Raw genomic sequence first — 12,866 nt, 5'->3', positions numbered from 1 at the left:
AAATATATTGAGGGAAGGCAACGAAGAGGATTTGAAAGCAAGGCAGAATTGCAGGAAACAGGTTTCAGGAGGCAGACTCGACTCGCCTTGAAAGCACATGAAAAGCGGCAAAGCGTTGACAATGATGCCCTTGGCCAAAAGGGGCGTATGCGTTTTTTCCTGAATATATTCAGGAAAAAACGCATACGCCCCTTTTGGCCAACCAGGCAAGCCCGAAAGGCAAATCAGCGCTACAAAGAAGTCTCGCTTGCCATCGGTCAAAAGGGCCATGCTGAAAAAAGTGTAAAAACCAGAAATGCAGGACAGGCCATGGAGACATGGGAGCCTTGCTACGCTGATGGGCGGGCTGTAAATTGCCAGCAGCCACTCTGGAGAAGTGTACGGTGTGTCCTGAAACATGTAATAAGCACAGCTTAGAGAGCATAGGGCACTTCCACTCATGGGCGTATAAATCGGGAAACCTAAAAATCAACAAGACACAGGCACCCCAAAGTTTAGGGCTGCTCTGTTTCCAAGAACCTCCACTTCGGTACACCTTCAATATCCCAGGAAAGCGAAAAATGGATAAAGAAGTTGTGGTACTTAGGCACAATGGAATATCACTCAGCCATGAAATCAATGTCATAAGGCTAGTAGCAGCAGGATGAGTGGATTTAGGTACGATGACTCTCAGTGAAATAAGTCACAGAGAAAAAGACACTTATCCTAAGATATCACTTATAGAGGGAATGTCAAAATCGCTACACTTGAACTGAATTACAAAACAGAACAGAGTCACACATTTAGAAAACACACTATGGCTGCTTAACGGGAAAGGTGAGGTGGGGTGATGCATAAAACAAGGGTTTGAAATTAGCTCAGATACCGTTCCACAAGCCAAATATGTAATAGACAAGACCTACTCCCTGCTCAGTGAACTGGACTCAACAGCCCCTATTCACCGCCCAAGAATATATCTGACTAGTAAGAGTCTTAAAACCTATGTATTGATCTCTCTCTGGAAGTGCATCAAGAGGGTGTAAAGCGGCATAAACACAGCAGTGAAAAGCAGCTAAACCCCATTATAAAAATAGATTACTTAAAAAAAACCCCATAAAACAAAGACAGTGAAAGAGAGAGAAATTCTTACAAAATCCGTTCAGGGGCTCTGATGCAACCTGGATTGACCATATCTAGACCCACAGCTGGATGAGACATGAGGCTGGACACTCTTGGGGCTGAGAGGATTGGTGAGCTTGGGTGAGCAAACGCAGACCCTTTAAAGTCCTACTGCGTGGTACCCATGCCGTGGGTCCCAAATCTCCAGGTTCAAGGGCATCTTCCTACATCGAAAACATGCGTGGGAAACCCAGAAGATGGTACACCGTGTGATCGGGAAAGGGTTCTCAAACGCACCTCATTTCTCCTCTCCTTGTGCTCGGGTTCGCCATTCCAGCCGCTCTACTAACAATCTCCCTACTTGGAGAATCTGCACCTTTAACCTCCTGTTTCGGACAGGTCGCAATTTGGCCTGAGGATGAACGGGAAGACGGGGAACCAATGAGAGACTAGCTCTAGGTGTTGGGACAGGCACAGGTCACTCTATTTTCCCATCAGGAAGAAGAATGAACCACAGGCTCAGCCTGCCCCCCGGAACCAGAATACGGCCTGAAGCAATCCTGCGCTTTGGCGGCCAGCTCCCAAAAAAGCGAGTTGACAAATGGAGCTCAAGGGCACTGCAATTCACAAACCTGCAGAGTTATAAATGATAACTCTCGTCCACAAATATATTGAGGGAAGGCAACGAAGAGGATTTGAAAGCAAGGCAGAATTGCAGGAAACAGGTTTCAGGAGGCAGACTCGACTCGCCTTGAAAGCACATGAAAAGCGGCAAAGCGTTGACAATGATGCCCTTGGCCAAAAGGGGCATATGCGTTTTTTCCTGAATATATTCAGGAAAAAACGCATACGCCCCTTTTGGCCAACCAGGCAAGCCCGAAAGGCAAATCAGCGCTACAAAGAAGTCTCGCTTGCCATCGGTCAAAAGGGCCATGCTGAAAAAAGTGTAAAAACCAGAAATGCAGGACAGGCCATGGAGACATGGGAGCCTTGCTACGCTGATGGGCGGGCTGTAAATTGCCAGCAGCCACTCTGGAGAAGTGTACGGTGTGTCCTGAAACATGTAATAAGCACAGCTTAGAGAGCATAGGGCACTTCCACTCATGGGCGTATAAATCGGGAAACCTAAAAATCAACAAGACACAGGCACCCCAAAGTTTAGGGCTGCTCTGTTTCCAAGAACCTCCACTTCGGTACACCTTCAATATCCCAGGAAAGCGAAAAATGGATAAAGAAGTTGTGGTACTTAGGCACAATGGAATATCACTCAGCCATGAAATCAATGTCATAAGGCTAGTAGCAGCAGGATGAGTGGATTTAGGTACGATGACTCTCAGTGAAATAAGTCACAGAGAAAAAGACACTTATCCTAAGATATCACTTATAGAGGGAATGTCAAAATCGCTACACTTGAACTGAATTACAAAACAGAACAGAGTCACACATTTAGAAAACACACTATGGCTGCTTAACGGGAAAGGTGAGGTGGGGTGATGCATAAAACAAGGGTTTGAAATTAGCTCAGATACCGTTCCACAAGCCAAATATGTAATAGACAAGACCTACTCCCTGCTCAGTGAACTGGACTCAACAGCCCCTATTCACCGCCCAAGAATATATCTGACGAGTAAGAGTCTTAAAACCTATGTATTGATCTCTCTCTGGAAGTGCATCAAGAGGGTGTAAAGCGGCATAAACACAGCAGTGAAAAGCAGCTAAACCCCATTATAAAAATAGATTACTTAAAAAAAACCCCATAAAACAAAGACAGTGAAAGAGAGAGAAATTCTTACAAAATCCGTTCAGGGGCTCTGATGCAACCTGGATTGACCATATCTAGACCCACAGCTGGATGAGACATGAGGCTGGACACTCTTGGGGCTGAGAGGATTGGTGAGCTTGGGTGAGCAAACGCAGACCCTTTAAAGTCCTACTGCGTGGTACCCATGCCGTGGGTCCCAAATCTCCAGGTTCAAGGGCATCTTCCTACATCGAAAACATGCGTGGGAAACCCAGAAGATGGTACACCGTGTGATCGGGAAAGGGTTCTCAAACGCACCTCATTTCTCCTCTCCTTGTGCTCGGGTTCGCCATTCCAGCCGCTCTACTAACAATCTCCCTACTTGGAGAATCTGCACCTTTAACCTCCTGTTTCGGACAGGTCGCAATTTGGCCTGAGGATGAACGGGAAGACGGGGAACCAATGAGAGACTAGCTCTAGGTGTTGGGACAGGCACAGGTCACTCTATTTTCCCATCAGGAAGAAGAATGAACCACAGGCTCAGCCTGCCCCCCGGAACCAGAATACGGCCTGAAGCAATCCTGCGCTTTGGCGGCCAGCTCCCAAAAAAGCGAGTTGACAAATGGAGCTCAGGGGCACTGCAATTCACAAACCTGCAGAGTTATAAATGATAACTCTCGTCCACAAATATATTGAGGGAAGGCAACGAAGAGGATTTGAAAGCAAGGCAGAATTGCAGGAAACAGGTTTCAGGAGGCAGAGTCGACTCGCCTTGAAAGCACATGAAAAGCGGCAAAGCGTTGACAATGATGCCCTTGGCCAAAAGGGGCGTATGCGTTTTTTCCTGAATATATTCAGGAAAAAACGCATACGCCCCTTTTGGCCAACCAGGCAAGCCCGAAAGGCAAATCAGCGCTACAAAGAAGTCTCGCTTGCCATCGGTCAAAAGGGCCATGCTGAAAAAAGTGTAAAAACCAGAAATGCAGGACAGGCCATGGAGACATGGGAGCCTTGCTACGCTGATGGGCGGGCTGTAAATTGCCAGCAGCCACTCTGGAGAAGTGTACGGTGTGTCCTGAAACATGTAATAAGCACAGCTTAGAGAGCATAGGGCACTTCCACTCATGGGCGTATAAATCGGGAAACCTAAAAATCAACAAGACACAGGCACCCCAAAGTTTAGGGCTGCTCTGTTTCCAAGAACCTCCACTTCGGTACACCTTCAATATCCCAGGAAAGCGAAAAATGGATAAAGAAGTTGTGGTACTTAGGCACAATGGAATATCACTCAGCCATGAAATCAATGTCATAAGGCTAGTAGCAGCAGGATGAGTGGATTTAGGTACGATGACTCTCAGTGAAATAAGTCACAGAGAAAAAGACACTTATCCTAAGATATCACTTATAGAGGGAATGTCAAAATCGCTACACTTGAACTGAATTACAAAACAGAACAGAGTCACACATTTAGAAAACACACTATGGCTGCTTAACGGGAAAGGTGAGGTGGGGTGATGCATAAAACAAGGGTTTGAAATTAGCTCAGATACCGTTCCACAAGCCAAATATGTAATAGACAAGACCTACTCCCTGCTCAGTGAACTGGACTCAACAGCCCCTATTCACCGCCCAAGAATATATCTGACGAGTAAGAGTCTTAAAACCTATGTATTGATCTCTCTCTGGAAGTGCATCAAGAGGGTGTAAAGCGGCATAAACACAGCAGTGAAAAGCAGCTAAACCCCATTATAAAAATAGATTACTTAAAAAAAACCCCATAAAACAAAGACAGTGAAAGAGAGAGAAATTCTTACAAAATCCGTTCAGGGGCTCTGATGCAACCTGGATTGACCATATCTAGACCCACAGCTGGATGAGACATGAGGCTGGACACTCTTGGGGCTGAGAGGATTGGTGAGCTTGGGTGAGCAAACGCAGACCCTTTAAAGTCCTACTGCGTGGTACCCATGCCGTGGGTCCCAAATCTCCAGGTTCAAGGGCATCTTCCTACATCGAAAACATGCGTGGGAAACCCAGAAGATGGTACACCGTGTGATCGGGAAAGGGTTCTCAAACGCACCTCATTTCTCCTCTCCTTGTGCTCGGGTTCGCCATTCCAGCCGCTCTACTAACAATCTCCCTACTTGGAGAATCTGCACCTTTAACCTCCTGTTTCGGACAGGTCGCAATTTGGCCTGAGGATGAACGGGAAGACGGGGAACCAATGAGAGACTAGCTCTAGGTGTTGGGACAGGCACAGGTCACTCTATTTTCCCATCAGGAAGAAGAATGAACCACAGGCTCAGCCTGCCCCCCGGAACCAGAATACGGCCTGAAGCAATCCTGCGCTTTGGCGGCCAGCTCCCAAAAAAGCGAGTTGACAAATGGAGCTCAGGGGCACTGCAATTCACAAACCTGCAGAGTTATAAATGATAACTCTCGTCCACAAATATATTGAGGGAAGGCAACGAAGAGGATTTGAAAGCAAGGCAGAATTGCAGGAAACAGGTTTCAGGAGGCAGAGTCGACTCGCCTTGAAAGCACATGAAAAGCGGCAAAGCGTTGACAATGATGCCCTTGGCCAAAAGGGGCGTATGCGTTTTTTCCTGAATATATTCAGGAAAAAACGCATACGCCCCTTTTGGCCAACCAGGCAAGCCCGAAAGGCAAATCAGCGCTACAAAGAAGTCTCGCTTGCCATCGGTCAAAAGGGCCATGCTGAAAAAAGTGTAAAAACCAGAAATGCAGGACAGGCCATGGAGACATGGGAGCCTTGCTACGCTGATGGGCGGGCTGTAAATTGCCAGCAGCCACTCTGGAGAAGTGTACGGTGTGTCCTGAAACATGTAATAAGCACAGCTTAGAGAGCATAGGGCACTTCCACTCATGGGCGTATAAATCGGGAAACCTAAAAATCAACAAGACACAGGCACCCCAAAGTTTAGGGCTGCTCTGTTTCCAAGAACCTCCACTTCGGTACACCTTCAATATCCCAGGAAAGCGAAAAATGGATAAAGAAGTTGTGGTACTTAGGCACAATGGAATATCACTCAGCCATGAAATCAATGTCATAAGGCTAGTAGCAGCAGGATGAGTGGATTTAGGTACGATGACTCTCAGTGAAATAAGTCACAGAGAAAAAGACACTTATCCTAAGATATCACTTATAGAGGGAATGTCAAAATCGCTACACTTGAACTGAATTACAAAACAGAACAGAGTCACACATTTAGAAAACACACTATGGCTGCTTAACGGGAAAGGTGAGGTGGGGTGATGCATAAAACAAGGGTTTGAAATTAGCTCAGATACCGTTCCACAAGCCAAATATGTAATAGACAAGACCTACTCCCTGCTCAGTGAACTGGACTCAACAGCCCCTATTCACCGCCCAAGAATATATCTGACGAGTAAGAGTCTTAAAACCTATGTATTGATCTCTCTCTGGAAGTGCATCAAGAGGGTGTAAAGCGGCATAAACACAGCAGTGAAAAGCAGCTAAACCCCATTATAAAAATAGATTACTTAAAAAAAACCCCATAAAACAAAGACAGTGAAAGAGAGAGAAATTCTTACAAAATCCGTTCAGGGGCTCTGATGCAACCTGGATTGACCATATCTAGACCCACAGCTGGATGAGACATGAGGCTGGACACTCTTGGGGCTGAGAGGATTGGTGAGCTTGGGTGAGCAAACGCAGACCCTTTAAAGTCCTACTGCGTGGTACCCATGCCGTGGGTCCCAAATCTCCAGGTTCAAGGGCATCTTCCTACATCGAAAACATGCGTGGGAAACCCAGAAGATGGTACACCGTGTGATCGGGAAAGGGTTCTCAAACGCACCTCATTTCTCCTCTCCTTGTGCTCGGGTTCGCCATTCCAGCCGCTCTACTAACAATCTCCCTACTTGGAGAATCTGCACCTTTAACCTCCTGTTTCGGACAGGTCGCAATTTGGCCTGAGGATGAACGGGAAGACGGGGAACCAATGAGAGACTAGCTCTAGGTGTTGGGACAGGCACAGGTCACTCTATTTTCCCATCAGGAAGAAGAATGAACCACAGGCTCAGCCTGCCCCCCGGAACCAGAATACGGCCTGAAGCAATCCTGCGCTTTGGCGGCCAGCTCCCAAAAAAGCGAGTTGACAAATGGAGCTCAGGGGCACTGCAATTCACAAACCTGCAGAGTTATAAATGATAACTCTCGTCCACAAATATATTGAGGGAAGGCAACGAAGAGGATTTGAAAGCAAGGCAGAATTGCAGGAAACAGGTTTCAGGAGGCAGAGTCGACTCGCCTTGAAAGCACATGAAAAGCGGCAAAGCGTTGACAATGATGCCCTTGGCCAAAAGGGGCGTATGCGTTTTTTCCTGAATATATTCAGGAAAAAACGCATACGCCCTTTTTGGCCAACCAGGCAAGCCCGAAAGGCAAATCAGCGCTACAAAGAAGTCTCGCTTGCCATCGGTCAAAAGGGCCATGCTGAAAAAAGTGTAAAAACCAGAAATGCAGGACAGGCCATGGAGACATGGGAGCCTTGCTACGCTGATGGGCGGGCTGTAAATTGCCAGCAGCCACTCTGGAGAAGTGTACGGTGTGTCCTGAAACATGTAATAAGCACAGCTTAGAGAGCATAGGGCACTTCCACTCATGGGCGTATAAATCGGGAAACCTAAAAATCAACAAGACACAGGCACCCCAAAGTTTAGGGCTGCTCTGTTTCCAAGAACCTCCACTTCGGTACACCTTCAATATCCCAGGAAAGCGAAAAATGGATAAAGAAGTTGTGGTACTTAGGCACAATGGAATATCACTCAGCCATGAAATCAATGTCATAAGGCTAGTAGCAGCAGGATGAGTGGATTTAGGTACGATGACTCTCAGTGAAATAAGTCACAGAGAAAAAGACACTTATCCTAAGATATCACTTATAGAGGGAATGTCAAAATCGCTACACTTGAACTGAATTACAAAACAGAACAGAGTCACACATTTAGAAAACACACTATGGCTGCTTAACGGGAAAGGTGAGGTGGGGTGATGCATAAAACAAGGGTTTGAAATTAGCTCAGATACCGTTCCACAAGCCAAATATGTAATAGACAAGACCTACTCCCTGCTCAGTGAACTGGACTCAACAGCCCCTATTCACCGCCCAAGAATATATCTGACGAGTAAGAGTCTTAAAACCTAGGTATTGATCTCTCTCTGGAAGTGCATCAAGAGGGTGTAAAGCGGCATAAACACAGCAGTGAAAAGCAGCTAAACCCCATTATAAAAATAGATTACTTAAAAAAAACCCCATAAAACAAAGACAGTGAAAGAGAGAGAAATTCTTACAAAATCCGTTCAGGGGCTCTGATGCAACCTGGATTGACCATATCTAGACCCACAGCTGGATGAGACATGAGGCTGGACACTCTTGGGGCTGAGAGGATTGGTGAGCTTGGGTGAGCAAACGCAGACCCTTTAAAGTCTTACTGCGTGGTACCCATGCCGTGGGTCCCAAATCTCCAGGTTCAAGGGCATCTTCCTACATCGAAAACATGCGTGGGAAACCCAGAAGATGGTACACCGTGTGATCGGGAAAGGGTTCTCAAACGCACCTCATTTCTCCTCTCCTTGTGCTCGGGTTCGCCATTCCAGCCGCTCTACTAACAATCTCCCTACTTGGAGAATCTGCACCTTTAACCTCCTGTTTCGGACAGGTCGCAATTTGGCCTGAGGATGAACGGGAAGACGGGGAACCAATGAGAGACTAGCTCTAGGTGTTGGGACAGGCACAGGTCACTCTATTTTCCCATCAGGAAGAAGAATGAACCACAGGCTCAGCCTGCCCCCCGGAACCAGAATACGGCCTGAAGCAATCCTGCGCTTTGGCGGCCAGCTCCCAAAAAAGCGAGTTGACAAATGGAGCTCAAGGGCACTGCAATTCACAAACCTGCAGAGTTATAAATGATAACTCTCGTCCACAAATATATTGAGGGAAGGCAACGAAGAGGATTTGAAAACAAGGCAGAATTGCAGGAAACAGGTTTCAGGAGGCAGAGTCGACTCGCCTTGAAAGCACATGAAAAGCGGCAAAGCGTTGACAATGATGCCCTTGGCCAAAAGGGGCGTATGCGTTTTTTCCTGAATATATTCAGGAAAAAACGCATACGCCCCTTTTGGCCAACCAGGCAAGCCCGAAAGGCAAATCAGCGCTACAAAGAAGTCTCGCTTGCCATCGGTCAAAAGGGCCATGCTGAAAAAAGTGTAAAAACCAGAAATGCAGGACAGGCCATGGAGACATGGGAGCCTTGCTACGCTGATGGGCGGGCTGTAAATTGCCAGCAGCCACTCTGGAGAAGTGTACGGTGTGTCCTGAAACATGTAATAAGCACAGCTTAGAGAGCATAGGGCACTTCCACTCATGGGCGTATAAATCGGGAAACCTAAAAATCAACAAGACACAGGCACCCCAAAGTTTAGGGCTGCTCTGTTTCCAAGAACCTCCACTTCGGTACACCTTCAATATCCCAGGAAAGCGAAAAATGGATAAAGAAGTTGTGGTACTTAGGCACAATGGAATATCACTCAGCCATGAAATCAATGTCATAAGGCTAGTAGCAGCAGGATGAGTGGATTTAGGTACGATGACTCTCAGTGAAATAAGTCACAGAGAAAAAGACACTTATCCTAAGATATCACTTATAGAGGGAATGTCAAAATCGCTACACTTGAACTGAATTACAAAACAGAACAGAGTCACACATTTAGAAAACACACTATGGCTGCTTAACGGGAAAGGTGAGGTGGGGTGATGCATAAAACAAGGGTTTGAAATTAGCTCAGATACCGTTCCACAAGCCAAATATGTAATAGACAAGACCTACTCCCTGCTCAGTGAACTGGACTCAACAGCCCCTATTCACCGCCCAAGAATATATCTGACGAGTAAGAGTCTTAAAACCTATGTATTGATCTCTCTCTGGAAGTGCATCAAGAGGGTGTAAAGCGGCATAAACACAGCAGTGAAAAGCAGCTAAACCCCATTATAAAAATAGATTACTTAAAAAAAACCCCATAAAACAAAGACAGTGAAAGAGAGAGAAATTCTTACAAAATCCGTTCAGGGGCTCTGATGCAACCTGGATTGACCATATCTAGACCCACAGCTGGATGAGACATGAGGCTGGACACTCTTGGGGCTGAGAGGATTGGTGAGCTTGGGTGAGCAAACGCAGACCCTTTAAAGTCCTACTGCGTGGTACCCATGCCGTGGGTCCCAAATCTCCAGGTTCAAGGGCATCTTCCTACATCGAAAACATGCGTGGGAAACCCAGAAGATGGTACACCGTGTGATCGGGAAAGGGTTCTCAAACGCACCTCATTTCTCCTCTCCTTGTGCTCGGGTTCGCCATTCCAGCCGCTCTACTAACAATCTCCCTACTTGGAGAATCTGCACCTTTAACCTCCTGTTTCGGACAGGTCGCAATTTGGCCTGAGGATGAACGGGAAGACGGGGAACCAATGAGAGACTAGCTCTAGGTGTTGGGACAGGCACAGGTCACTCTATTTTCCCATCAGGAAGAAGAATGAACCACAGGCTCAGCCTGCCCCCCGGAACCAGAATACGGCCTGAAGCAATCCTGCGCTTTGGCGGCCAGCTCCCAAAAAAGCGAGTTGACAAATGGAGCTCAAGGGCACTGCAATTCACAAACCTGCAGAGTTATAAATGATAACTCTCGTCCACAAATATATTGAGGGAAGGCAACGAAGAGGATTTGAAAGCAAGGCAGAATTGCAGGAAACAGGTTTCAGGAGGCAGAGTCGACTCGCCTTGAAAGCACATGAAAAGCGGCAAAGCGTTGACAATGATGCCCTTGGCCAAAAGGGGCGTATGCGTTTTTTCCTGAATATATTCAGGAAAAAACGCATACGCCCCTTTTGGCCAACCAGGCAAGCCCGAAAGGCAAATCAGCGCTACAAAGAAGTCTCGCTTGCCATCGGTCAAAAGGGCCATGCTGAAAAAAGTGTAAAAACCAGAAATGCAGGACAGGCCATGGAGACATGGGAGCCTTGCTACGCTGATGGGCGGGCTGTAAATTGCCAGCAGCCACTCTGGAGAAGTGTACGGTGTGTCCTGAAACATGTAATAAGCACAGCTTAGAGAGCATAGGGCACTTCCACTCATGGGCGTATAAATCGGGAAACCTAAAAATCAACAAGACACAGGCACCCCAAAGTTTAGGGCTGCTCTGTTTCCAAGAACCTCCACTTCGGTACACCTTCAATATCCCAGGAAAGCGAAAAATGGATAAAGAAGTTGTGGTACTTAGGCACAATGGAATATCACTCAGCCATGAAATCAATGTCATAAGGCTAGTAGCAGCAGGATGAGTGGATTTAGGTACGATGACTCTCAGTGAAATAAGTCACAGAGAAAAAGACACTTATCCTAAGATATCACTTATAGAGGGAATGTCAAAATCGCTACACTTGAACTGAATTACAAAACAGAACAGAGTCACACATTTAGAAAACACACTATGGCTGCTTAACGGGAAAGGTGAGGTGGGGTGATGCATAAAACAAGGGTTTGAAATTAGCTCAGATACCGTTCCACAAGCCAAATATGTAATAGACAAGACCTACTCCCTGCTCAGTGAACTGGACTCAACAGCCCCTATTCACCGCCCAAGAATATATCTGACGAGTAAGAGTCTTAAAACCTATGTATTGATCTCTCTCTGGAAGTGCATCAAGAGGGTGTAAAGCGGCATAAACACAGCAGTGAAAAGCAGCTAAACCCCATTATAAAAATAGATTACTTAAAAAAAACCCCATAAAACAAAGACAGTGAAAGAGAGAGAAATTCTTACAAAATCCGTTCAGGGGCTCTGATGCAACCTGGATTGACCATATCTAGACCCACAGCTGGATGAGACATGAGGCTGGACACTCTTGGGGCTGAGAGGATTGGTGAGCTTGGGTGAGCAAACGCAGACCCTTTAAAGTCCTACTGCGTGGTACCCATGCCGTGGGTCCCAAATCTCCAGGTTCAAGGGCATCTTCCTACATCGAAAACATGCGTGGGAAACCCAGAAGATGGTACACCGTGTGATCGGGAAAGGGTTCTCAAACGCACCTCATTTCTCCTCTCCTTGTGCTCGGGTTCGCCATTCCAGCCGCTCTACTAACAATCTCCCTACTTGGAGAATCTGCACCTTTAACCTCCTGTTTCGGACAGGTCGCAATTTGGCCTGAGGATGAACGGGAAGACGGGGAACCAATGAGAGACTAGCTCTAGGTGTTGGGACAGGCACAGGTCACTCTATTTTCCCATCAGGAAGAAGAATGAACCACAGGCTCAGCCTGCCCCCCGGAACCAGAATACGGCCTGAAGCAATCCTGCGCTTTGGCGGCCAGCTCCCAAAAAAGCGAGTTGACAAATGGAGCTCAAGGGCACTGCAATTCACAAACCTGCAGAGTTATAAATGATAACTCTCGTCCACAAATATATTGAGGGAAGGCAACGAAGAGGATTTGAAAGCAAGGCAGAATTGCAGGAAACAGGTTTCAGGAGGCAGAGTCGACTCGCCTTGAAAGCACATGAAAAGCGGCAAAGCGTTGACAATGATGCCCTTGGCCAAAAGGGGCGTATGCGTTTTTTCCTGAATATATTCAGGAAAAAACGCATACGCCCCTTTTGGCCAACCAGGCAAGCCCGAAAGGCAAATCAGCGCTACAAAGAAGTCTCGCTTGCCATCGGTCAAAAGGGCCATGCTGAAAAAAGTGTAAAAACCAGAAATGCAGGACAGGCCATGGAGACATGGGAGCCTTGCTACGCTGATGGGCGGGCTGTAAATTGCCAGCAGCCACTCTGGAGAAGTGTACGGTGTGTCCTGAAACATGTAATAAGCACAGCTTAGAGAGCATAGGGCACTTCCACTCATGGGCGTATAAATCGGGAAACCTAAAAATCAACAAGACACAGGCACCCCAAAGTTTAGGGCTGCTCTGTTTCCAAGAACCTCCACTTCGGTA

Source organism: Eubalaena glacialis, chromosome 7 (assembly GCF_028564815.1).
Source record: "Eubalaena glacialis isolate mEubGla1 chromosome 7, mEubGla1.1.hap2.+ XY, whole genome shotgun sequence".
Taxonomy (NCBI): domain Eukaryota; kingdom Metazoa; phylum Chordata; class Mammalia; order Artiodactyla; family Balaenidae; genus Eubalaena; species Eubalaena glacialis.
This window is presented reverse-complemented; position numbering follows the sequence as displayed.